The sequence below is a fragment of the Taudactylus pleione genome, unplaced genomic scaffold (assembly GCF_031769625.1).
Source record: "Taudactylus pleione unplaced genomic scaffold, aTauple2 ptg000083l, whole genome shotgun sequence".
In the NCBI taxonomy this organism is placed as follows: domain Eukaryota; kingdom Metazoa; phylum Chordata; class Amphibia; order Anura; family Myobatrachidae; genus Taudactylus; species Taudactylus pleione.
Window position 1 is genome coordinate 1420175 of NW_028284485.1, and position 27187 is coordinate 1447361.

General features: G+C 45.6%; 1 protein-coding gene across 5 annotated transcripts in view; it reads right to left on the reverse strand.

Annotated features, from left to right (window-relative positions):
* The window catches only part of LOC148532117 (ubiquitin thioesterase otulin-like), a 138243-nt gene that overhangs the window by 26785 nt on the left and 84271 nt on the right, over nucleotides 1–27187 (reverse strand). The window lies entirely within an intron of this gene.

The following is a 27187-nucleotide window of genomic DNA, read 5'->3' on the forward strand; positions in this document are numbered from 1 at the left end:
CTGAGTAATGCTAATGTTACCCTGGATGCCTGGCAAAATCATGTTACCGGGGTCAGTGAAGCAGTGTCCAAAGACGCGACCACTGGCTTTGCACCCCAGAAACCGGGGAAGACACGTCCCTGTATTCTGAATGCTCCCTGTCGAAGCCCCCATATGCCAGAAGCTTGTCAATCACAAAAGGGTTGGGTACGGAATGCCGGCGCTCGGGTTTCCGATGCCGGCATCCCGACTGGATCACAATGCCTACAGATGGAGGTAAGCTTATTACCCTTCTTATGCTTAATCCTAACCCTCCCTCCCTGCAGCATAAACTTAACCCTTCCCCCCCATAGCCTAAACCTAACCCTTCCTCCTGCACATGGGCAATGCGGCTCCTGCACATGTCCAATGCGGCTCCTGCACATGGACAACGCGGCTCCTGCACATGGACAACGCGGCTCCTGCACATGGACAACGCGGCTCCTGCACATGGACAATGCGGCTCCTGCACATGGGCAATGCGGCTCCTGCACATGGGCAATGCGGCTCCTGCACATGTCCAATGCGGCTCCTGCACATGTCCAATGCGGCTCCTGCACATGTCCAATGCGGCTCCTGCACATGCCCAATGCGGCTCCTGCACATGCCCAATGCGGCTCCTGCACATGCCCAATGCGGCTCCTGCACATGGGCAATGCGGCTCCTGCACATGGGCAACGCGGCTCCTGCGCATGCCCAATGCGGCTCCTGCGCATGCCCAACGCGGCTCCTGCGCATGGACAACGCGGCTCCTGCTCATGCACAACGCGGCTCCTGCTCATGCACAACGCGGCTCCTGCGCATGCCCAATGCGGCTCCTGCGCATGCCCAATGCGGCTCCAGCGCATGCCCAACGCGGCTCCTGCGCATGGACAACGCGGCTCCTGCGCATGGACAATGCGGCTCCTGCGCATGGACAATGCTTATCCTGCACATGCCCAATGCGGCTCCTGCACATGGGCAATGCGGCTCCTGCACAAGCCCAATGTGGCTCCTGCACATGCCCAATGCGGCTCCTGCACATGGGCAGATCTGGAAACTGAGAAGATTTAAGTAAATATGAAAATGTACAGAAATCTCTGAAGTAGGCTCACATTTACTGAAATTGCAGGTGCAAATTATGCCAGCATGGATCTATTAATAATGGGTCTATAGAATAAAGGGATATTTTCCCAGCAAAGACTCAGGTCTGCATAGAAGTTACTCTCTACTGATGTCTCTGAGTCACTAGACAATGTGTACCCAGCCCGACATCGGCAGTGACCGTACCCGGCGGGGAGCCGGCATCGGCAAGTTCATACACACTGAGTGATGGCGGTGACCATGCTGCATTCGGCGGCATGGCCCTCGTTAACTACATCCCCCGTCGGACCTGCATGTAGGGCCAACGAAGGATGTTGCTGACGACCCACAGGAGCGCGCATCATCAGCAAGTCAGCGACATAGTGCGTACACACTTGATGATTTGAACAATTTGTCAATCCAATGCGTCGGAATCTGCCAAATCATTAAAAAAAATGTCTAGTGTGTACGGTGCTTAACTCTGCAATGTGGTTCTCAATTGTGCAAACAGAGCCCAGATTTGAACACTACTTGTAAATATTGTAGAACCAGAGACCTACTTGAATAGTTTATGGCACAATGTGTTAACATGCTTTGCCAATTACTTAGTAGCGGTAAGATAAAACACTATTAAATTGATATAAAAAAAGACAAATAATTAAGTAAAATTGAAGAAACACATACATAAAAGCATAGTAATAAATAAAACTGACTTATTCTAGTTTTGTAAAGTTCAGAAAAAATGTGTTTCAATCAATCCTACACAGCCAATAACAAAAACTGAAAGGTGCAATGCTGATCTCGTCTATATTTTAGAAAATGTAATGCCCAGCAGTGAACTTCTAAATAACTCTACTAGCTACTTAGTGCCATCTGGTGTTTCTAAAAGTGCAGTACAGACCAGCTTTACTGTATGATGAAATTATTATTTTTTCTAACCAGTGTGGGAGTTTTAAACTCTATTGTAAACACTGGCATTTGGCACACTAGTTTAAGATAAGAAAGTAATAGAAGAAAAAGCTTGTTAGACAGTACACAGTAATGACACTTCAAATAAAAACCAGTCACTAGCATCGTTTGCCCTTCCTTTAAAGTTCTCCATATAAAACGCCATATTACTACGATCTTTAAATGTTTAGCTGTGCTTTTATTGGAGACGAGCAAACATTTTACAGAGAACTGCATAAGACCACAACAATTGCTAGTAACTATAAATATACTTTCAGTATATTCTGCACACATATAGGCAGGGCTGCCATCAGAAATTGTGGGGCGCAGGACTGAAAAACAGGCAGGGCCCCCCTCCCCCGATATTTATGAAACTCCAGCCCGCAGCATCTTTCCAGTACCAGCCAGGCCCCCTTCCGTCTCTGCTAGCCTGCCCCCCCTTATGTCTCTGCCAGCCAGTCCACCCATTGTCTCTGGCAGCCAGCCTCAACCTTATGTCTCTGCCAGCCAGCCCTCTCTTATGTTTTAAAAAAAGTAGAATAAATCCAATGTGCTTCCAAAGGAACAATCTAGAAATCTACCAAATCCAAGACAGACTGCCGCAGATCTATTAAACCTCCTGCGGGGATTAAGAGATACACAATACACACTAAGTATGATCTGCGCTGGGTGTCTATGGAAAAGATGGTGTAAACCACAATTATAACATATTAAAAAATCCATAAATTGTAAACATAAAATATTTGTAATAATAAGTAGTATATAATCGCCTGCACAATTGTACTAAAATAGCAATATAATGTATAATCTATTAAAAGAATAAAAAATGAAAAAGGAAACAGCGGCATAGAATTACTGCACTAGTCTACATATAATACAATGAGACAGGGTGTGAACATGCCATAGACAATGGATACAATATAAGCTATATATAACAATATTGTTGCAATATGTAACTGCTTATTCCAGATAGAATGCCTTCTTTTACAAAAATACACGGTGGAAATGATTCAGTGATATTGCAAACTGTATCAGTCAGTTTCCAAGTGAGAATCAACTTTTGTATAATTGGTGTAATCCCATATATATATATATATATATATATATAAATATATATATATATATATAAATATATATATATATATATATATATATATAAATATATATATATATATATATATATATATATGGGATCTCTGTTAATAGCACACAATCAGCACAATGGCAAAATCAGTGGCAAGGTAGATCCTGAAAGCTTACAGTACGTTCACATAAATGGGCTGCGTGAAAGGAACTTGCTGGACTGTTGTAAATAAGGATAATCCAATTAAGCAGTAGCAAGGAACTTACAGTCAGGTACATAAATATTCGGACATTGACAGAATTTTCATATTTTGGCCTCTATTCACCACCACAATGGCTTTGAAATGAAACAAACAAGATGTGCTTTAACTGCAGACTTTCAGATTTAATTTGAGGGTAATTACATCCAAATCAGGTGAACGGTGTAGGAATTACAACGGTTTCTATATGTGCCTCCCACTTTTTAAGGGGCCAAAAGTAATGGGACAAACTAAACAATCCTAAATCTAACTTTCACTTTTTAATACTTTGTTGCAAATCCTTTGCAGGCAATTACAGCCTGAAGTCTGGAACGCATAGACATCAACAGACGTTGGGTTTCATCCCTGGTGATGCTCTGCCAGGCCTCTACTGCAAATGTCTTCAGTTCCTGCTTGTTCTTGGGGCATTTTCCCTCCAGTTTTGTCTTCATCAAGTGAAATGCATACTCAATCGGATTCAGGTCAGGGGATTGACTTGGCCATTGCATAACATTCCACTTTTTAGCCTTAAAAAACTCTTTAGTTGCTTTTGCAGTATGCTTCGGGTCATTGTCCATCTGCACTGTGAAGCGCCGTCCAATGAGTTTTGAAGCATTTGACTGAATATGAGCATATAATATTGCCCGAAACACTTCAGAAGTCATTCTGCTGCTTTTGTCAGCAGTCACATCATCAATAAGGACAAAGGAACCAGTTCCATTGGCAGCCATACAGGTCCATGCCATGACACTACCACCACCATGCTTCACTGATGAGGTGGTATGTTTTGGATCATGAGCAGTTCCTTTCCTTCTTCATACTCTTCTCTTCTCATCACTCTGGTACAAGTTGATCTGTGTCTCATCTGTCCATAGGATGTTGTTCCAGAACTGTAATGGCTTTTTTAGATGTTGTTTGGCAAACTCTAATCTGGTCTTCCTATTTTTGTGGCTCACCAATGGTTTACATGTTTTGGTGAACCCTCTATATTCACTCTTGTGAAGTCTTCTCTTGATTGTTGACTTTGACACATATACACCTACGTCCTGGAGAGTGTTCTTGATTTGGCCAACTGTTGTGAAAGGGGTTTTCTTCACCAGGGAAATAATTCTTCTGTCGTTCACCACAGTTGTTTTCCGTGGTCTTCCGGGTCTTTTGGTGTTGCTGAGCTCTCCGATGCATTCTTTCTTTTTAAGAATGTTCCAAACAGTTGATTTGGCCACACCTAATATTTTTGATATCTCTCTGATGGATTTGTTTTGATTTTTCAGCCTAATGATGGCTTGCTTCACTAATAGTGACAGCTCTTTGGATCTCATATTGAGAGTCGACAGCAACTGATTCCAAATGCAAATGTCACACCTAGAATCAACTCCAGACCTTTTACCCGCTTAATTGATAATGAAATAACCCAGAGAATAGCCCACACCTGTCCATGAAATAGCTTTTGAGTTGATAGTCCCATTACATTTGGCCCCTTAAAAAGTGGGAGGCACATATAGAAACTGTTGTAATTCCTACACCGTTCACCTGATTTGGATGTAATTACCCTCAAATTAAATCTGAAAGTCTGCAGTTAAAGCACATCTTGTTTGTTTCATTTCAAAGCCATTGTGGTGGTGAATAGAGGCCAAAATATGAAAATTCTGTCAATGTCCCAATATTTATGCACCTGACTGTATATATCCAGATTGAATAAACCAGCATGAATATGCATAGTCCCATCCACAATAAACCGCTTAGTTATAATGCCCACTTAGAATGAGGAATCACAATGGATGTAAAATTTTATGCACAATCAGGCATTTGTGCCATAAGCGACTAACTTTCCTGTCGCATTAGAGTGTTTGAGCCCTCCGTCCAAGCGTCCTCAGAGTTTTCAGGGAGCGATCCTCCTGATGGTAGCTATATTGGTCCTGGCGGTTGCGATATACTGGGCTATTTTTCAGCAGGAACAAGCAGGAACTCTCATTAACTATGATGTAATATCCTGGGCCAAACTGTATTTTCCATAAGATAAGTCTCTTTTGTATGCCTTCTTTTCTAAATACTATATATATGTGCATATATAATGTATACAGTATGTATGTGTATATATATATATATATATATATATTTATATATGTTTTCCTATAGCTCCATTCCCAATAGCTTCACCAACGGTTCCTGAACCTATTTTTCCAGGTAGATATTTTACCAGATAGAAAAATAACCCTGGATATATGCAATGCACTGATTGTTTGGGTAGATTAGCCATATGTAATCAAGCGTTGATAGCTCCATCTCCTATAAAGCAACACAGGGCCTGATTCAGCTTGGATTGCTATTGCGATCGCAGCTGCGATTTGGCACGCAGTTCAACTGCGATAGTATGCTAATTCATTGTGATCGCTATGCCATACATACTAGGGATGAGCGGGTTCGGATGTTCTAAAATCCAAACCCCCCGAGCTCCCCCAATCCGAACCGGATCCGGCTCGGGTTTTCCCGCCAGACTCGGTTCCCAAAACGAGGCAAAACGTCATCATCCTGGTGTCGGAGTCTCGCGAGACCCAGACTTTGCACATTTCATGCCTCCACTCCATAAAAATAATGCATTCCATAAAAATAATGGAGGACAAAAATTTGGAGGATAAAATAGGGAAAGATCAAGGACCACTTCCTCCTAGTACTGAAGCTGCTGTCACTAATGTTGATATAGATGATGAAATGCCATCAACGTCATCTGCCAAGGCGGATGCCCAATGTCATAGTAGAGGGCATGTAAAATCCAAAAAGCCAAAGTTCAGTAAAATGACCTTAAAAAATAAATTTAAATCGTCTGAGGAGAAACGGAAACTTGCCAATATGCCATTTATGACACGGCGTGGCAAGGAACGGCTAAGGTCCTTCCCTATGTTCATGACTAGTGGTTCAACTTCACATGATGATGCAAGCCCTCCTCCTCCCACTAGAAGAATGAAAAGAGTTAAGCTAGCAAAAGCACAGCAAAGAACTGTGTGTTCTAAGAAGATATCACAAATCCCCAAGGAGAGTCGAAGTGTGTAGGCGGTTGCGATGCCTGACCTTCCCAACACTGGACGGGAAGCGGTGGCTCCTTCCACCATTTGCACGCCCCCTGCAAGTGCTGAAAGGAGCACCCACAGTCCAGTTACTGATATTCAAATGGGAGATGTCACTGTTGAAGCACAACAGGATGAGGATATTGGTGTAGCAGGCGCTGACATGGAAGTTGACGAGGAGGATTCTGATGGTGATGTGGTTTGTTTAAATCAGGCACCAGGGGAGACAGTTGTTGTCAGTGAGATGAAAAAGCCCATCATCATGCCTGGGCAGAAGACCAAAAAATACACCTCTTTGGTCTGGAATTATTTCTATTCAAATCGGGACAACAACTGTCTTGCCATATGTAACTTTTGTAAAGGTGTAATAAGTAAGGGTAAGGACATTAACCACCTAAAAACATCCACCCTTATATGTCACCTGCAGCGCGTTCATAAAAAGTCACTGTCAAATTCAGAAACTGTGTCTAAGACCGAAAGCAGTCCAGGGACACCTAAATCCCTTTGTCCTGTTGTATCCAAGCACCTGCAAACCACACCAGCAACTCCCTCCTTGTCAATTTTCTCCTCAATCAGGATCAGAAGTAGTTCTGCAGGCCATGTCACTGGCATGACTAACTCCTCTCCTATCTGGGATTCCTCCAGAGGATCCTGCATTGCCACGCCTACTGCTGCTGCTGCTGCTGTTGCTGCTGGGAGTCGTTCATCATCCCAGAGAGGAAATTGGAACACCACTACTTCTTTTACTAAGCAATTGACCGTCCAACAGTCCTTTGCAAGAAGGATGAAGTACGACAGCAGTCATCCTGTTGCAAAGCGGATAACTGAAGCCTTGACAGCTATGTTGGTGTTAGATGTGTGTCCGGTATCTGCCATTATTGCAGTGGAAATTAGACAATTGAAGGAGATAGTGTGTCCCCGGTACCAAATCCCATCTAGATTCCACTTAACTAGGCAGGCGATACCGAGAATGTACAGAAACATCAGAAAAAGTGTCCTCAGTGTCCTAAAAAATGCAGTTGTGTCCCATGTCTACTTAACCACGGACATGTGGACAAGTGGAACAGGGCAGACTAAGGACTATATGACTGTGACAACCCACTAGGTAGATGTATCGCCATACACAGCAACAACAGCAGCGTCACCAGCAGCAGCATCTCTGAAACGCCAGCTTGTTCCAAGGCAGGCTACGCTGTGTATCACCGGTTTCAGTAAGAGGCACACCGCCGACAACCTCTTAGAGAAACTGAGAGAAATCATCGCCCAATGGCCTACCCCACTTAGACGCTCCTGGGAATTTGTGATGTCTGACAACGCCACCAAAACTGTGCGGGCATTACATCTGGGCAAATTCCAGCACGTCCCATGTTTTGCTCACACAATAAATTTGGTGGTGCAGAAATTTTTTAAAACCAACAGGGTCATGCAGGAGACGCTTTGGGTGGGCCAAAAAATTTCGAGCCACTTTCGCCATTCAGTGACTGCGTGCCAAAGACTGGAGTGCCAGCAAACACTCTTGAACCTGCCCTGCCATCACCTGAAGCAAGCGGTTGTAATGCGGTGGAACTCAACCCTCTATATGCTTCAGAGGATGGAGGAGCAGCAAAAGGCCATACAAGCCTATACATCCACCTATGACATAGGCAAAGGAGTGGGTTTGCAGCTGACTCAAGTGCAGTGGAGAATGACGTCCGTGTTATGCAAGGTTCTCCAGCCCTTTGAACTTGCGGATGAAGCCCTTCATTCGCTTTGCCAGGATTCGAGGGTGGTCAATCTGTTGAAATCAGACCACTACATTTTGGCCACTGTGCTTGATCCTAGGTTTAAAGCCTACGTGATGTCTCTCTTTCCGGCGGACACAAGCCTGCAAAGATGCAAAGACCTGCTGGTGAAAACACTGTCAGCTGAAGCGGAATGTGACATGGCAACAGCTCCTTCTTCATTTTCTCCCGCAACTGGACCTGCCAGGAAACAACTTAGATATCCTAACCAACCCGCTGGTGGTGATGCAGGGAACACAGGACCAAGCTTGAAAATCTGGTCCGGACTGAAGGACCTGCCAACAATTTCTGACATATATACTGTCACTGCATATGATGCTGTCTCCATTGACTGAATAGTGGAGGATTACATTGGTAACAGCATCCAAGAGGCATGTCAGACAGTCCGTACCTGTACTGGCAGGAAAAAGAGGCAATTTGGAGGCCCCTGTACAAACTGGCTCTATTTTACCTAAGTTGCCCCCCTCCAGTGTGTACTCTGAAAGAGTTTTTAGTGCAGCCAGGAACCTTGTCAGCGAAAGGCGTAGAAGGTTACTTCCACAAAATCTGGAGAAGATGATGTCCATTAAAATGAATGATCAATTCTTCCGGGAAGACCAGCCTCGAGAAAATACAGAGGAACCTGTGGTGGTAGATTCCAGTGGGGATGAATTAATACTCTGTGAGGATGAGGATGTACACAACCCTGAAGAGGGTGAGGAATTGGTGGATGAGGATGAGGACGACATCTTGCCTCTGTAGAGCCAGTTTGTGCAGGGACAGATTAATAGCCAGCTTGTTTTGTATGCCTGGCGTTGAAATGGTTGGTTTGTCAAAGTGTGCATGTCCTGTTTATACAACATAAGAGTGGGTGCGAGGACCCAAGGACAATTCCATCTTGCGCCTTTTTTTTCCCTTTGCATTATGTACTCTTTGGGGCCTAGTTTTTCAAACTGCCATCCTGTCTGCCAGTGCAGTGTCACTCCTAGATGGGCCACGTGTTTGTGCCACCCACTTGTGTCGCTTAGCATAGTCATCCAGCTACCACACTGCATAGACCCCCCCTATGCAGTGCTCCCAGTAGTAGTCCCCCCTATGCATTGCCCCAGTAGTAGTCCCCCCCATGCAGTGCCCTCAGTAGTAGCCTGCCCTATGCATTGTCCCCAGTAGTAGCCCGCCTATGCATTAACCCCAGTAGTAGCCCCCCTATGCATTGCCCCAGTAGTAATCCCCCCTATGCATTTCTCCCAGTAGTAATCCCCCCTATGCATTGTCCCCAGTAGCAGTCCCCCTATGCATTGCCCCTGAGCAGTAGTCCCCCATATACAGTGCCCCCAGTAGCGGTCACCCCCCATACAGTATCCCCAGTAGCGCCCCCCTATAAAGTGCCCCTAGTAGCGACCACCCACCCTATATAGTGCCCCCAGTAGTAATCCCCCCTATGCATTGCCCCCAGTAGTAATCCCCCCTATGCATTGCCCCCAGTAGTAGTCCCCCCTATGCATTGCCCCCCAGTAGTAATCCCCCTATACATTTCCCCAAGTAGTAGTCCCTCCTATGCAGTGTTCCCAGTACTAGCCCCCCCCTATGCATTGCAGCCAATAGTAGTCCCTCATATACAGTGCCGCCAGTAGCGGCCACCCCGTCCATACAGTATCCCCCAGTAGCACCCGCTTTATACAGTGCCCCTAGTAGCGGCCACCCCCCTTATACAGTGCCCCCAGTAGCGCCCCACCTATGCTGTGCCCCCAATAGTGCCCCCTATGCTGTTCCAGTTCCCATGCCCCCTTACACACACAAAAAAATCCCCACAGCTTACTTGAATCCCCGCTCCTGCCGCGACCGCCGCAGTCTGCTGCTCCTGGCCCGCTATGCACTATGAGAGACGTCATGACGTCTCTCCCATTACCCGCTGCGGGGGCAGCCAGAAGTGGGACACTAGTGGCAGGTGCAGCGGCGGCTGTGGGCCCCTGCACCACAGCGGGCCCCTGGTTGGATCCCAAGTTGCCAACTTGCACAAAGTGACTGGCACCCTGAACCAAAAGAGCTACCATAGCATTTTGCAGTGCCAAACAATACCCTCTAGTCTATGCCTAGTTAGGCAAAGATTCCTCCTACAGCAAGATAATAACCCAAACATACCTCCAGAACAGGGGTTAAGGTGACCCAAAACAGGGCGGAACTGCGTTCTGACAGTTCTATTTAGAGGCAAAATGAGTTCAACCTCCTCCAGCTCACTTTACTCGGCAAGCCAAGGTGCCAGGCTGGAGAGGTGCCGGGCGTCCACTGAGATTTTGTTACCAGTGGGTGTCTGGCTCCTTCCCTACAGCAGCAGCCAGATGCTGGAACTCACTCCTGAGCTCCGCCTTGCGGCTCCCACAGTGGTTGAAGGGAGAGAAGCATAGTTCCAAGGAGTAGTCGGATTGGATGGCAGCGGACGCAGGAGTGGGGCTTAAGGTAAGTAATGTGTGTTTGTTTCTGTGCTAATGGGGGCATTACCACTGGGTGCACTAATAATGGGGGCATTACCACTGGGGGCACTACTAATGGGGGCTTAACTACTGAGAGCACTACTAAAGGAAGCATTACTACTTGGGGCATCACTCCTGGGGGCACTGCAAAAGGAGCACCACTACTGTGGGCTCTGCATAAAGGGCACCACTACAGGGGGTACTGCATAAGGGGCACCACTACTGTGGGCTCTGCATAAAGGGCACCACTACAGGGGGCACTGCATGAGGGGCACCACTACTGTGGGCTCTGCATAAGGGGCATTACTAATGTGGGTACTGCATGAGGGGCACCACAAATGGGGGTACTGCATAAGGGGCACCACTACTGTGGGCACTGCATAAGGGGCATCACTACTGTGGGCACTGCATAAGGGGCATCACTACTGTGGCCTCTGCATAAGTGGCACCACTACTGGGAGAATTGCATAAGGGGCACAACTACAGTGGGCGTTGCATAAGGGGCCCGACTGTTGTGGGCATTATGTGTAAGGTGCCACTAGCGCATGCAGGGGGGGTTTCTGAGTACCCAGAAACTCCCCCTGACCAACTAATTTTTTTTATTTTCAGAGACAGAGACAGCCTTGTCTCCGTCTATACACAATCATCCGGCCACCCTTGGAACAGCCCAGCCGCTGCCTGTTCAGCAGTCAGCGCTTCTGCGTCAGGTGGCTTTCATACCACCTGATGCGGAAGCGCTGAAGGCTGAATCAACAGTGGCCAGGCAGTGCGCAGTGATCACTAGGGCCGCCATCAGGGACTAGACTCGAGGCCCGGATAGAGAGGGGGGCCCGCTCGGCCAGCACTGCTGCCACCGACCCCTGCGCCTGCTATGCTGCAGTGGAGAGAGAGTGAGACCCGGTGGCTGGCGTGCATGACGTCACGCTGCCCCACTGAGAGCAGAGGAGGACTCAGAACCGCGGATTTTGACTGAGCTGAGGAGCTACAAGCACCAGGTAAGTGTGGGGTTGGGGCAGGGGCTGGCAGGCTCGCTGTCTGGAACAGAGGCTGGCTGTGTGGGGCAGGAGCTGGTTGGCTGGGGTGGCTATCTGTTTGGAACAGAGGCTGAGTGGTGCAGGGGCTAGCTTGGACTGGCTGTTTGGGGCTGACACATCTGGGGAATATATATATATATATATATATATATACATACATATACAGTCAGGTCCATAAATATTGGGACATTGACAGAATTTTCATATTTTGGCCTCTATTCACCACCACAATGGCTTTGAAATGAAACAAACAAGACGTACTTTAACTGCAGACTTTCAGATTTAATTTGAGGGTAATTACATCCAAATCACGTGAACGGTGTAGGAATTACAACAGTTTCTATATGTGCCTCCCACTTTTTAAGGGGCCAAAAGTAATGGGACTATCAACTCAAAAGCTATTTCATGGACAGGTGTGTGCTATTCCCTCGTTATTTCATTATCAATTAAGCAGGTAAAAGGTCTGGAGTTGATTCTAGGTGTGGCATTTGCATTTGGAATCAGTTGCTGTCGACTCTCAATATGAGATCCAAAGAGCTGTCACTATCAGTGAAGCAAGCCATCAATAGGCTGAAAAATCAAAACAAACCCATCAGAGAGATAGCAAAAACATTAGGTGTGGCCAAATCAACTGTTTGGAACATTCTTAAAAAGAAAGAACGCACCGGAGAGCTCAGCAACACCAAAAGTCCCGGAAGACCACGGAAAACAACTGTGATGGATGACAGAAGAATTATTTCCCTGGTGAAGAAAAATCCCTTCACAACAGTTGGCCAAATCAAGAACACTCTCCAGGAGGTAGGTGTATATGTGTCAAAGTCAACAATCAAGAGAAGACTTCACAAGAGTGAATATAGAGGGTTCACCACAAGATGTAAACCATTGGTTCTGGAACAACATCCTATGGACAGATGGGACAAAGATCAACTTGTACCACAGTGATGGGAAGAGAAGAGTATGGAGAAGGAAAAGAACTGCTCATGATCCAAAACATACCACCTCATCAGTGAAGCATGGTGGTGGTAGTGTCATGGCGTGGGCATGTATGGCTGCCAATGGAACTGGTTCCCTTGTATTTATTGATGATGTGACTTCTGACAAAAGCAGCATAATCAATTCTGAAGTGTTTTGGGCAATATTATATGCTCATATTCAGTCAAATGCTTCAGAACTCATTGGACAGTGCTTCACAGTGCAGATGGACATGACCCGAAGCATACTGTAAAAGCAACCAAGAGTTTTTTAAGGCTAAAAAGTGGAATATTATGCAATGGCCAAGTCAATCCCCTGACCTGAATCCGACTGAGCATGCATTTCACTTACTGAAGACAAAACTGAAGGGAAAATGCCCCAAGAACAAGCAGGAACTGAATACATTTGCAGTAGAGGACTGGCAGAGCATCACCAGGGATGAAACCCAGCGTCTGGTGATGTCTATGCGTTCCAGACTTCAGGCTGTAATTGCCTGCAAAGGATTTGCAACAAAGTATTAAAAAGTGAAAGTTAGATTTAGGATTGTTTAGTTTGTCCCATTACTTTTGGCCCCTTAAAAAGTGGGAGGCACATATAGAAACTGTTGTAATTCCTACACCGTTCACCTGATTTGGATGTAATTACCCTCAAATTAAATCTGAAAGTCTGCAGTTAAAGCACATCTTGTTTGTTTCATTTCAAAGCCATTGTGGTAGTGAATAGAGGCCAAAATATGAAAATTATGTCAATGTCCCAATAATTATGGACCTGACTGTATATATATATATCTATATATATATATATAGATATATATATATATAATATGGAACCCCCCCTTAAAAATCCTGCGTTTGCCCCTGGGTGCACTGCTGCTGTGGGCATTGTATAAGGGACACTACTACTGTGGGAATTATGTGTATTAGGGGCACTACTACTATAGGCATTGTGTATAAGGGGCACTAATGTGTACATGGTGTAAAAGGGGCACTACTGTGCATCATAACATGAATAAGGCACACTACTATGCGATGTGAAACAGGGGCACTATGTGTGGTGTATTGTGAAATCTTCTAAAACATATGTACAGTATAATTTCTAAAGAATGGTTACCTATTCGTCTCCAGGGATGTTTTAAATGTGAGAAAAACAAATCTATCACATGCGGGTTTATAATGAAACAGTTTGGAGATTTCTGGCTTGATTAAGCTTTGGGAATGCTGGGGGAGATGTAAGAAGCTCAGAAGCGGTATCAGCGCACGTTATGTGCTCTGATACCGCTTCTACCCGATGTATGATCGAGGGTTTGGCGGTAAATGACAGGGACGCCGATGTCATTATTGGCACTGCTATCTACAAGATAGCAGCACTAATAGCCTGGGCCATGTATGAACGTTCAGATCGCCTGACTGATCGGCCCGCTGTAGCTGTCGCTATCGACACACTCCGCCAAAATCGAAGTCTCTCTAAATCTCTCTGCACATTTTACATCTGCCCCACCTGCAGTGCAGCATGGTTTCACCAAGATTACCAGTTAAGTGCTGTTTATCACTCTATTCCCAAAGCAGAATCAGGCCCTGTGTGCAGGGGCCACAGGGGGAGGTAGTTACTTACAACGGCGGCCGGTGAGGGGGGCCGAACGAACACCAGCTGGTCAGCGGTGGCCAGAACAGACACCTGCGGCAGCAGTGGGGAGGCATACAGCGGTGGCGGGTGGTCTAGAATTCTGAAGGAGTGTGTCTGGATTGGAAGACAGCGGCGGAATAGAGAGGGAGAGGAGGGGGGTGGCAGATGCAGTGAGGAAATCCTTATGAATACCTCAGCTGCTTGGGGAAAGTATCACTTTTCCAAAAATCTGACTCCGCAAAAATAGCAGTTTCTCGGAAGTGATACTTTAGGCAAGGAGGCATGATGAATTCCTCCTTTTAGTTTTTTAAACTCGCAGCAAGTTTAAAACATATTTATCACTAGTGATGATTATGTAATGATGAATAGGCCCCTAAACGAGTCAATAAATCTCAACATTATATAGGTCATAGTACATACACCATGTTAGAGAATACTTTATAATATACACTTACAGTATTGAAGGTTTTGCTATATTTATTTTGTTAAGTTTATTTTTATTATCTATAATTGTTCACTTTATGTTATATACAGTCAGGTGCATAAATATTGGGACATTGACAGAATTTTCATATTTTGGCCTCTATTCACCACCACAATGGCTTTGAAATGAAACAAACAAGACGTGCTTTAACTGCAGACTTTCAGATTTAATTTGAGGGTAATTACATCCAAATCAGGTGAACGGTGTAGGAATTACAACGGTTTCTATATGTGCCTCCCACTTTTTAAGGGGCCAAAAGTAATGGGACAAACTAAACAATCCTAAATCTAACTTTCACTTTTTAATACTTTGTTGCAAATCCTTTACAGGCAGCCTGAAGTCTGGAACGCATAGACATCACCAGACGCTGGGTTTCACCCTGGTGATGCTCTGCCAGGCCTCTACTGGTAATGTCTTCAGTTCCTGCTTGTTCCTGTGGCATTTTCCCTTCATCAAGTGAAATGCATGCTCAATCAGATTCAGGTCAGGGGATTTACTTGGCCATTGCATAACATTCCACTTTTTAGCCTTAAAAAACTCTTTGGTTGCTTTTGCAGTATGCTTCGGGTCATTGTCCATCTGCACTGTGAAGCGCCGTCCAATGAGTTCTGAAGCATTTGACTGAATATGAGCATATAATATTGCCCGAAACACTTCAGAATTCATTATGCTGCTTTTGTCAGCAGTCACATCATCAATAAATACAAGGGAACCAGTTCCATTGGCAGCCATACATGCCCACGCCATGACATTACCACCACCATGCTTCACTGATGAGGTGGTATGTTTTGGATCATGAGCAGTTCCTATCCTTCTCCATACTCTTCTCTTCCCATCACTCTGGTACAAGTTGATCTGTGTCTCATCTGTCCATAGGATGTTGTTCCAGAACTGTGATGGCTTTTTTAGATGTTGTTTGGCAACCTCTAATCTGGTCTTCCTGTTTTTGTGGCTCACCAATGGTTTACATCTTGTGGTGAGCCCTCTATATTCACTCTTGTGAAGTCTTCTCTTGATTGTTGACTTTGACACATATACACCTACCTCCTGGAGAGTGTTCTTGATTTTGCCAACTGTTGTGAAGGGGTTTTTCTTCACCAGGGAAATTATTCTTCTGTCATCCACCACAATTGTTTTCCATGGTCTTCCGGGTCTATTGGGTGTTGCTGAGCTCTCCGGTGCGTTCTTTCTTTTTAAGAATGTTCCAAACAGTTGATTTGGCCACACCTAATGTTTTTGCTATCTCTCTGATGGGTTTGTTTTGATTTTTCAGCCTCATGATGGCTTGCTTCACTGATAGTGACAGCTCTTTGGATCTCATATTGAGAGTCGACAGCAACTGATTCCAAATGCAAATGTCACACCTAGAATCAACTCCAGACCTTTTACCTGCTTAATTGATAATGAAATAACAAGGGAATAGCCCACACCTGTCCATGAAATAGCTTTTGAGTTGATAGTCCCATTGCAGCTGCGAAAATATGCTATCCAAAGAGCACCTGAGCATAAGGATGCCCACTGCTGCCTTCTCACATGCATACTATGTCACTTAACTGCGTAAATATCAGTAACATTGCACATCAAGCAGCCATCTTACCCTTGTGGCAGGTCAGACCTGCCGCAGCCTTGGGAGCTCTTCTGGCATGCAGAGCTGCGTATTCAATCGCAGTGGCTAAGTGAAGCAAGCCCATGAAATGGCAGTCAAATATTTTATTTTTACGAGGGCGGTTGAATAAGTAACGTAACAAGACCTCTCATGTGTCTAATGTTCTCTATTTCAATCTAATTTCCAGTCAGACCAGAGCAGATAGACCACTGTTTCCCCTCATGGCCATTAGACTGTGCCTCATATCATCAGTTATAACATGGCGGGGCTGGCAGAAATATGGTCAAACATTGAGTTGCGTATTGTGATCAGATTTCTATGTCTAAAGAGCAGCTAAAATTTATCACCAACTTGTCAAGGGGTACGGTGATAACATCATGCCATGGAAACCGGTTTGGGTTTGTGCACTGCCTTTGATAATTAAACAGATGTTTAAGATAAGCAGCTATCCAGCCGGCCTAGCACATCCACCACAGAAGACAATTTGCGCCACATTGAAGGTCATATGGACAGACACATTTGAGTTAGCGATATTGTTGACGAGCTGAACATCTCAGTGGGTACTGTGCACACCATCGGTGAAGTTCATCAAGCAGTCATGTCCTGCCTTCAGGCACTCGTAGCTGCCGATGGTTCACATTGTGCGCACGCGTATGCATCGCAGTGCGCGTACCAGTGCGAAATATCAAGAAGCATTCTCTCGTCGAGCATAGACAGCCCAGCAGAGTGAGTGACACGAGAAGCCATTTGTGGGTGGTTACAGGGGCAGGGCACTAGAAATGGGGGAGTGGAGGTGGAGAACTCAGGCGTGCCTGAGCGTCTTAATGGCGTTTCAGAGGCGTGCATATTTAACAGGCAGCGTCATTGTACACGTCACCTGGTTGAATTTCACACTGAAGTGCTCGCAGTGCTTGAGGTAGGGTATAGTCAACCTCAAGCTCTGCGTTCGCTGCCGATGGTACCCGATGTACTGATTGTTGCATATACTTTCTGTAGATGACTTGTGCAAGTGGGCATCTTAAGACAGGCTGGTGGGCGTCTACATACACAAAGCGACCACAAGCCAAGAAATAGTGTGCATGCTTATGCCTTGCTGTGCAATCGTCTGCCATGCTGTCACTGAGCCAAATTTGCATACGCTGAGGACTATGTGGAAAAATAATCTGTATCAAGGCCATACTGTTCATTACACGTATATGTACAAATAAATGTATACAATGAGAGGTCTTGTTACCTTATTTATTAACCACCCTCGCATGTTTATTGTTTTTTTTACATTTTGGGTATATAATATTATTATCCATTACTATGTAAGGTATACAGTATAGGAGAATAATTACACAATTCACAGAATAAGGAGGATCTGATACAAATTTTTCAAAGTATTGAACCCTTACATACATTTCCTAAGAGACATTTACATAGAAGGGGTCCCTTAATTTTAGGGCTAGTATTTTGTATACATTTGTAAAGAGGGTGTATATGCCATATTTATTTATATATATATATATATATATATATATATATATATATATTATATATATAAAGAATTTGAGAAATACAGCACTCACATCCCTTAGTAAAGTCATTCAGCAGGGTGCACCACTAGGGAGAAAGGCCAAACAGGTACTCCAATAAATATCCAAGGAGGCTAAAAAAATAGCCAAATTAAAGCACTCACCGCACTAAAGAATAATTATTCAATCGGATTTATTCAAATAATGATATTCCACCATCAATATAGTCGACGTTTCGACCCCTAAGGGTCATTATCAAGACACATCAGCACTGAAAAATATCCAGCATGTTGACAAAAGGCCTTTTGTGAACATGCTGGATATTTGTCAGTGCTGATGTGTACTTGCTAATTAGTACTTGCATCTGTAAGAGGCTAATAAAATTGTGTTTTATTCAGTGTCTCACTACTTGGGGAAAGAGGCAGCAGGCCTGTTAAGAGTCATTGTGATTTACTGACCATGAGTACTGTGTTTGTGGTAGGGGCACTAGGTCTTACCATTTATGACAGAGGGAACCACTGTACTTAGTTATAGCCCTGATGGGTTAGGATTTTATTTTATGTTTTCTTTTTGTGCACAGTAAACTAGCTTTGGCTAAGTTCATGGAAACCCTGGACTGGTGTGCTGTTTCCTGGCTGCTGTGTGTTTGGAAGTGCCCATCGACACCCAGGAGAGGGCGCCAATAACTTGATCTTATGACTATATATTGTGATAAGGTCAAGGTAGCAGGTCCCTCTCCTGGGGTAGATGGACACCACCTTACACACAGCAGCCAGGAAACAGCACTCCAGTCATGGATTTTTGTGCAAGCTGGACGGTGCCAGTTTTTATTGTGCAATTTCAACAATCAAATAAACAAAACATAAAATAAACCCTAGCCTGGCTGGGCACTAACTAGACAGTAAGTTCCCCATCTAACAGAACACTAAACAAAATCCCCGTCCACAGTACCTTCTGGTTTACAGTCAACAGTGTCTCAGAGCAAGCTAACCTGCGTCCTGCTCTCCCAGGTATGAGACACTCAGCTACAACTGAACACAGCTTAAATCAGCCAGTTCCAGGTGCAAGTCCTAATGAGCCTGCTCCAGGCTGAAAGGTCCAAAACCTGGAGTGGCCTGTGGATGGAGCCCTCCCTCTCCTCACATCCACACCCCCAGGACCCAAACCAGCTTTTCCAAAAGCCGACACTCTGGTCTGTTTACAAAACAGACTCCAGTCCACGCCGTCAGCTCCCCGTGTAGATGGCACTGCTGACTGGATCTGACTAGATCCAGCAGCAGGCGCAGGCTCCTCACATCAAGGGTGACGTCAAGACATCAACCGCACATCTGCGCATTGCATCACTGGCAATGCTGGCCTCTGAAGCGATCAGAGGTGTCTTTAATCTCCTAGTTCCTAGTTGCATCAGCAACTTGGCTGGCCGTGCTACAGAGGGTGCAGGAGGAAGCTTGCTGGGCTGGCGGGTACACTAAACCATCGGGCCCCATAGCAAGCACACCCTCAGCATCCTCTATAGTTACGCCACTGGGAGAGGGCTTTTAGAACTTGTATCAAAACACTGAAAAATGAGACGTGGCCTGATGGAGTTCCTGAACAGACTTGTCTTCAGCAGCTCTCCCCCATTCTCATATATTATAAGCATAATTTGGGGTTCCCTTTATATATCCTTACCGGTGCCTGCACCACTTGTACAGAGCTGCTGCCTCCCATTGGACCGTTGCTGGCACTGTGGTATGCTGATTTACCTCCGGACTAGATTTCTGCACTGCGTCACAGGGGAGCCCTGCTGTTGGCTGTTGGTGGTCGGCGCTGGCTGCTGTGTGACCCGATTGCCACCTGAGACCAGCCTTACTTCTGCTGGACCCCTCTACTGATCTGGGAGTGCTTGTAGTGCGGCTACTGAGTGGCTCTGTGATAGGGGTCCACGCTGATAGGAGAAGTCGCATCCTGGATTTACAGTGAGCAGAAGTTGCTGCTGAAGCTGGCATGGCTGCAGCTGTGTACCCTGCAACTTTATATTCAGATTGCAGTAATTTCTACTTTAGTTTGTCTTCACTTTAATGTTGGCCCCAAATGTCAGTGGGCTACCAATGTGGTACCACCTTTTAGTTTCTTTAAACATTCACCAGCCAGAGGAGCTGCAGGATCCACGCCCATCAGTGCTGGAAAGGTTCTGGTTCTGCATCTAAAGCTTCTTCACTAATCATCCCATCTCTGTATTCCACCTCTCAATTTGGAGATGATTCACCTCTGACGGTGGGCTCAATGAAACCAATTTTGGTGTCCTTTAACCACTTAACCAATGAATTTGTTCGGCAAAAACAGTCAAAAATTGCCGGGACTACAGGAGAGTCCGGAGAGTCAGAGGAGATCTGTTCTGCAGAAGAATAGAATAGATTTTGTCTTCAAAAACACAGCAGGGCGGTGCGGTCGCACAGTTGGCTGTATTCGCATACCATGCAACCACATCAGTTAAGTGGTTAAGGAAAATACCACCTTGGAATTCTGTACAGCTTTTGAGCCCTGCCGGTTGATGATCTGGGAGGTCAATACTGACCATCTGAAGACTAAGGGCCGTATTCAATTAGAAGCGAAAAGCCGTTTTCCGCTGAAATAAGAGACAGAGTGAAAAGTGACAAGTCAGTGATAAGGTGCCAGCCAGTCAGCTCCCAACTGCCATCTCACAGGTTGTGTTTGAAAAATGACAGTTGGGAGCTGACTGGCTGGCACCTTATCACTGACTTATCACTTTTCACTCTGTTTCTTATTTCAGCGGAAACCGGCTTTTCACTTCTAATTGAATCGTACATAGACCCCTTAGAGACCTCTTAGAGAGCAAAGAATCCCCCGGTTTGGGATTATACTTATTATTCACATGTAGACAAGTCACATTCCTGGATTGATTTTGTCCTAAAGGACATATGGACCCTGCAACAGGTCCAGAAAGCCTCTATACTTTATATGACATGGTCCAATCACACACCTCTTAGCCTAGAATGGGCTGTAGGGATCCCTGTATGCCCCCTAGACCATAGCGAGACAAGCCTTTTCTCACACTCTTACCACATACTTAGATACTAATGCACCTGTAGATACCTCCACTTTTAATTGCTGTTGTGCTCTAAAAGCAGTAGTTAGAGGTACTGCTATTCTTAAAAGCACTAACTTAAAATGCCGAGTTGAATTGGAAGCTTGCATAGTTAATTTAGAAGAGTGATATAAATATCCTCTACAAGATGAGGCTAAAGGAAAGGCTGCACATTTTCCACAGACAGACAGCAAATCACATTTTCATTAGCCCTCCCCCTGTCTTTTGTTACTACTCATTAATGTTGTCCTTTGTGTATTGAGACACTTTTCTCATGGCCTCAGTCGCAGAGCTGAGATCACGCAAATGCAGCAAGGAGGTGTGCAACACCTCCTTCTGCATTTGCAATGGCCAGAATTGCACAGCCACTTGTGTGCGCTTATGTGCGGTTCTGCAATTCCATCCAGGCCCTTTGTGTCCTTTATTTACCTCAAAATTATGAGAACAAAAGGAAACCATCAAAGGCCCCCCATTTATTAACGAGTTTTATCACCAAAATGAGTGATAAATGTCACTGTGTATGAAAAATGTTGCTCAAGCCAATCAGCTCCCAACTGTCACTTTTCTAACAGTTGTCAGTTGGGAGCTGATTGGCTGGAGCACCAGTTATCATATACAAGGAAGGTATCACTCGTTTTGGTGATAAAACTCGTTAATAAATGATGCCCATAGTGTAGTATTTTAAAATGAATGGGACACCGATGATGATGATAACATGAAGAGGACACCGTTAGCAACCCCCGCACTTCTGACACAGCCACTAAACCTGCACCAAGGACACCACTGGCACCCCCGCACTGCCGACACTGCCGGTACCTTTCACTGAGGACACTGCCAGCACCACAGCACTGCCATTCCAGAAAACCTGCTCTGAGGACACTACTGGCACCCCCGCTCTGCCGACATTGCCAGCACCCTGCATTGAGAACACCCCTGCACTGCCAACACAGTCAGCAAACCTGCACTGAGGACACTGCTGGCACCCCCACAATGCCAACATCGCTGGTACCCTTCACTGAGGACACTGCCAGCACCGCAGCACAGCCAATCCAAATGCTGAGGACACTGTCAGCAACCCCTGCAATGCTGATGCAGCCAGCAAACCTGCACTAAAGACACCACTGGCACTGCCGACATCACCAGTACCCTTCACTGAGGACACTACCAACACCAATGCACTGCCATTCCATGTACTGAGGACACCAACAGAAACCCTGCTATGCCAACACTGCTGTCACAGTATGTGCACTATAGGTGTATCCAACCCACACTGTATAACACACTGTATCCATATTGGAAATTGGAAGATGAACTGCCACATGTTAGTGTCGCCCACTGTGTCACTTAGCTTAGTCAGCCAGCTAGCTGGATGCAACCTTTTGGCCTTAACTAGATGAAAAAAATAATATTGTGAGGTGGTCAAAATTGATTTGAAATGACTGTAAATAAATGTTATTGAGGGTAATAATACTGTAGGATCAAAAACAAGCCCATTTTGTGATTTTAACTGTTTTTTATGATATTTTAAGAAAATATCCAGAACCAAAACACCAAGGAAAAAAATCCAAAGCCAAATTCAGATCCAAAACCAGGGGAGCTCCTGATCCAAAACACGAGGGTGGCCGACCATCCATCTATATATATATATATATATATATATATATCTATATATCTCTCTCTCTCTCTCTATATATATATATAGCAACTGACATACTGTGTATACTTTACTGTAATAACAGTGTGGAAAACAAAACATTGTGCTTCCAGCTACATTACTGGTCAATGAATGTACAATATAACCATGGAAAATGAGTACAGTTTTGGGAGGAACCGAATGTATAAAAGTGTCTCTAGACACAAAGGGCAACATTAATGAGTAGTAACAAAATATAGGGGGAGGGCTAATGAAAACTTGATTTATTGTCTGTTTAAATTGTGCAGCCATTACAAATGAATTCCTCCTCCCTCCCCCTCTGTGTTGAGGCAAACAATGGGTAGGGTTATTCTGAAAAAGGACATGAACACACTGTAAATTACTGATGGCCAGTTTTTGAATTATAATGTATATCTAGAACCAGTACTGTATATGAAATAAGGAGCCATATTTACAGGCATTATTTTCTTTGTTTATCTAAAATGTGAATTTATGTCTCAGTATGTGAAATATGAAACCATATTTTCAAGGGGAAATTTCTGCACTAAGAAATCACTACACACACATGCCGTGTTCACACCCTCTAAATGAAACATAATATCATTCTAAAAAGTTTTATTGTTATTACAATAATATTATATTATTGAATTATATAAATTTATTTTTGGAGCAAAAAAAAATGTTTACACTGGGATTCAAACTCTAACTGCCAAGTGTGATGTGCAGTGACTTTACCAGTACGCCACAATAGCAGTGGATGGGAAGTATAGAATCTGTCTTTTCAGGAACTAATGACAGTTTCCTAGTGACAGTTTTTTTGGTGCTAGTACAGTGTTTCAGCTGCTACTAGCACCAAATGCACCAAATGCATTTAGCCGCAAATGCATATAAGCCCATTTAATATGCACACAGGAAGCAAAAGAAGATGGCGCTCGCCATCCCCCGCTGCATGACACCGCCTGCACCCCCACTGCTGACACCACTGGAACCCCACTGGCAGCATCCCTGCTGCTGACACCACCACTGCTGACACTGCTGGCACCCCTGCACTGCTGCCCCACCTACTGAGGGCACCATCAGCGACCGCCACACTGCCGACACTCCCACACTGAGGACACCACCAGCACCCCTGCACTGCAGACACTGTCAGCACACATGCACTGAGGACACCGCTGGCTCCCTTGCTCTGCCGACACCACCGGAACCTTGCATTGAGAACACACCTGCACTGCCGACACAGTCAGCAAACCTGCACTGAGGACACCACTGGCACCTCCACTCTGCCAACATTGCCGGCACCCTGCATTGAGAATACCCCTACACTGCCAACACAGTCAGCAAACCTGTACTGAGGACACTGCTGGCACCCCTGCACTGCCAACATCGCCGGTACCCTTCACTAAGGACACTGTCAGCACCACAGCACTGCCATTCCATGTACTGAGGACACCGCCAGCAACCCTCGCACTGCCGACACAGCCAGCAAACCTACAATGAGGACACCACTGGCATCCCCACTCGGCCGACAACGCCGGCACCCTGCATTGAGAACACCCCAGCACTGCCAACACAGTCAGCAAACCTGCACTAAGGACACTGCTGGCACCCCTGCACTGCTGACATTGCCGGTACCCTTCACTGAGGACACTGCCAGCACCACAGCAAGGCCAATCCACATACTGAGGACACCGTCAGCAACCCCTGCACTGCCGACACAGCCAGAAAACCTGCACTGAAGACATCACTGGCACTGACAAAATCTCCAGTACCCTTCACTGAGGACACTTAGGGACTTCTCATGGACCAGCTCAGTCCGGGGTTGCAAGAGTTGGCATAGAGTTTCCTGTTTCCAGCAGACAGGTGAGCACCACAACCCCCCACGTGACAATTGCTGGCTGTGTCGGCAGTGCAGGGGTTGCTGTTGGTGTCTTCAGTACATGGAATGGCAGCAGTGGCGTAACTAGGGTATTTGGGGCTCAGGCCAAATGTTTAAATGGCGCACCCCCCAATATGCGCGTGCCAAAGGCGTGCGGCAAAAAAATGGGCGTGGTCACAAGGGGCAGGGTTACTTGACAATGGGGCATGTCAACAGGACACATAAACCCTTTCTCGTCACTCTTAACATTCCTTTCCATATGCACCTTAACCCCTAGTGCTCCTTATACAGTCCGCCCTATGCAGTGCCCCCAGTAGTGGTCCTTCTTATGCAGGCACCCAGTTATGCCCCTTGCACAGTGCCCCCAGTAGTAGTGCCCCTTGTGCAGCTCCCCATTAGTTCCCCTTATACAGTACCCCCAGTAGTGGTCCCCCTTGTGCAGCTCCCCTTTAGTTCCCCTTATACAGTGCCCCCAGTAGTGGTCCCCCTTATGCAGGCCCCCAGTTGTGCCCCTTATACAGTGCCCCCAGTAGTAATCCCCCTTATGCAGCCCCCCAGTAGTGGTCCCCTCTATCCAGTGCCCATTGTAGTGGTCCTCCCTATTTAGTGCCCCCAGTGCAGTGTACCTTGTGCCTCCAGTAGTAAGCCCCTTATATAATGCCCCCAGTAGTAGACCCCCCCTTATGCAGTGCCCATTATATAGTGCCCCCAGTAGTAGACCCCCCCTTATGCAGTGCCCAATATATAGTCCCTCCAGTAGCAGTCCCCCCATGCAGTGCCCCCAGTAGTAGTCTTCCCCTATGCAGTGCCCTTTATATAGTGCCCCCAGTAGTAGTCTCCCCAGTAGTGGCCCCCAAATTAGTGACCCCAGTAGTGGTCCCCCCAGTGGTGCCCCCAATTACTGCCACCAGTAGTAGTCCCCCCAATTAGTGCCCCAAGTAGAGGTCCCCACAATTACTGTCCCTAGTAGTAGTCCCCCCAATTACTGCCCCCAGTAGAGGTTCCCCTCAGTGGTGCCCCCAATTAGTGCCCCCAGTAGAGGTTCCCCCCAGTGGTGCCCCTAATTACTGCCCTCAGTAGTAGTCCCAATTACTGCCCCCAGTAGTAGTCCCCCCAATTTGTGCCCCCAGTAGGTGTTCCCCCCAGTGGTGCCCCCCAATTACTGCCCCCAGTAGATGTTCCCCCCAGTGGTGCCCTCAATTACTGCCCCTAGTATAGGGTGCCCCCAATTACTGCCTCCAGTAGAGGTACTCCCCCTCCCAATACATAGCAAAAAAATAAAACATTTATAAAAAACTTACCTGCATCCACACTCCTGCTCCGGCTCCCGGCACCGCAACGTCCGCACGTCAGCCCTCCCGGCTCTTGCAGTGGGTGCTGCAGCAGCCAATGAGAGTCTGTCTGACTCTCATTGGCTGCTGTTTACACACACATCTCTGCCAGCACTGGCGGAGATGTGTGTGCAACAGCAGCAGCCAATGAGATGAGATGGGATGGCAGTGCTGCATTGCTGGCAGTGTCCTCAGTTAAGGATACTGGCAGTGTCAGCAGTGCAGGGGTGCCATTGATGTTCCAGAACCAATGTTTAGGTTAAAACGATCTTTGTAGTCAATGTTAAAAACATTGGTACTTCCGGTCCAATGTTTTCTTTTGATATCCTATATCTAGTGCACACACTCAAAGCAGCTATCCTCCCCCATCCCCATAATTGGCTCTGTTTGCTCCCCTCCCCCAGCCACAGCAATGTGACAGCACCAGCTCTCCCCCTTTCTGACCATAGCTCTGGTGGCTCTGCGTGCCTCCTCCCTTACCCAAAACACAGCAACAGCCTTTCTACACACACTCCACTCCCCCGCACCCTGTCACCAACCCTTGGTCATACCTTGCTCAAAAGTATATCATTTTCCTGCTGCTGAACATCTTATAGAGTTCTAGTTCCAACTAGAAATTGATATTATTGATATTATATTACTGAATCATATAAATTTATTTTTGTAGCAAAAAAAAAAAGTGCTTACACCAAGAATGCTTGAAACCCTGAACACCTGGTGGTCAGTCACCTTACCCCTATGCTATAACACCTACAGGTAGAAGCTGCTGTCTTTTTACCTCTTATATAGTGAAGATTAACTGAAACTAAAAGCTTCTATTATAGAGTTCTAGTATCCAGCTAGAAATATAGCAACAGGTTTTTTTTCAGCATATGAAATATGGTGCTATATTTCCAAGCACTAATTTCTATGTCATTTATCTAAAATGTGATTTTATGGCTCCAATATATGAAATACAGTATGGTGCTATATTTCCAAACACTAATTTCTATGTCATTTATCTAAAATGTGATTTTATTATTTATTTATTTATTTATTAACAGTTTCTTATATAGCACAGCATATTCCGTTGCGCTTTACAATTGGAACATTAATAGGCCAAAATTGGGTAATAACAGACCGATATATAGGTAGGAAGGCCCTGCTCGCAAGCTTACAATCTATAGGGAAATAGGCATTGATACACAAGGATAGGTGCTATATATTGCAATAGACTGCAGAGTTTCTTGGTGGGCTGTATAATCCAATCACACAGGAATGTCTGCCAAATGTTAGGATGATGTGAAAGAAAGACAGTGTGTGAGGTTATGTGTGGACTGTGAGAGGGGATGTAATTAGGACATTTTATGGCTCCAGTAT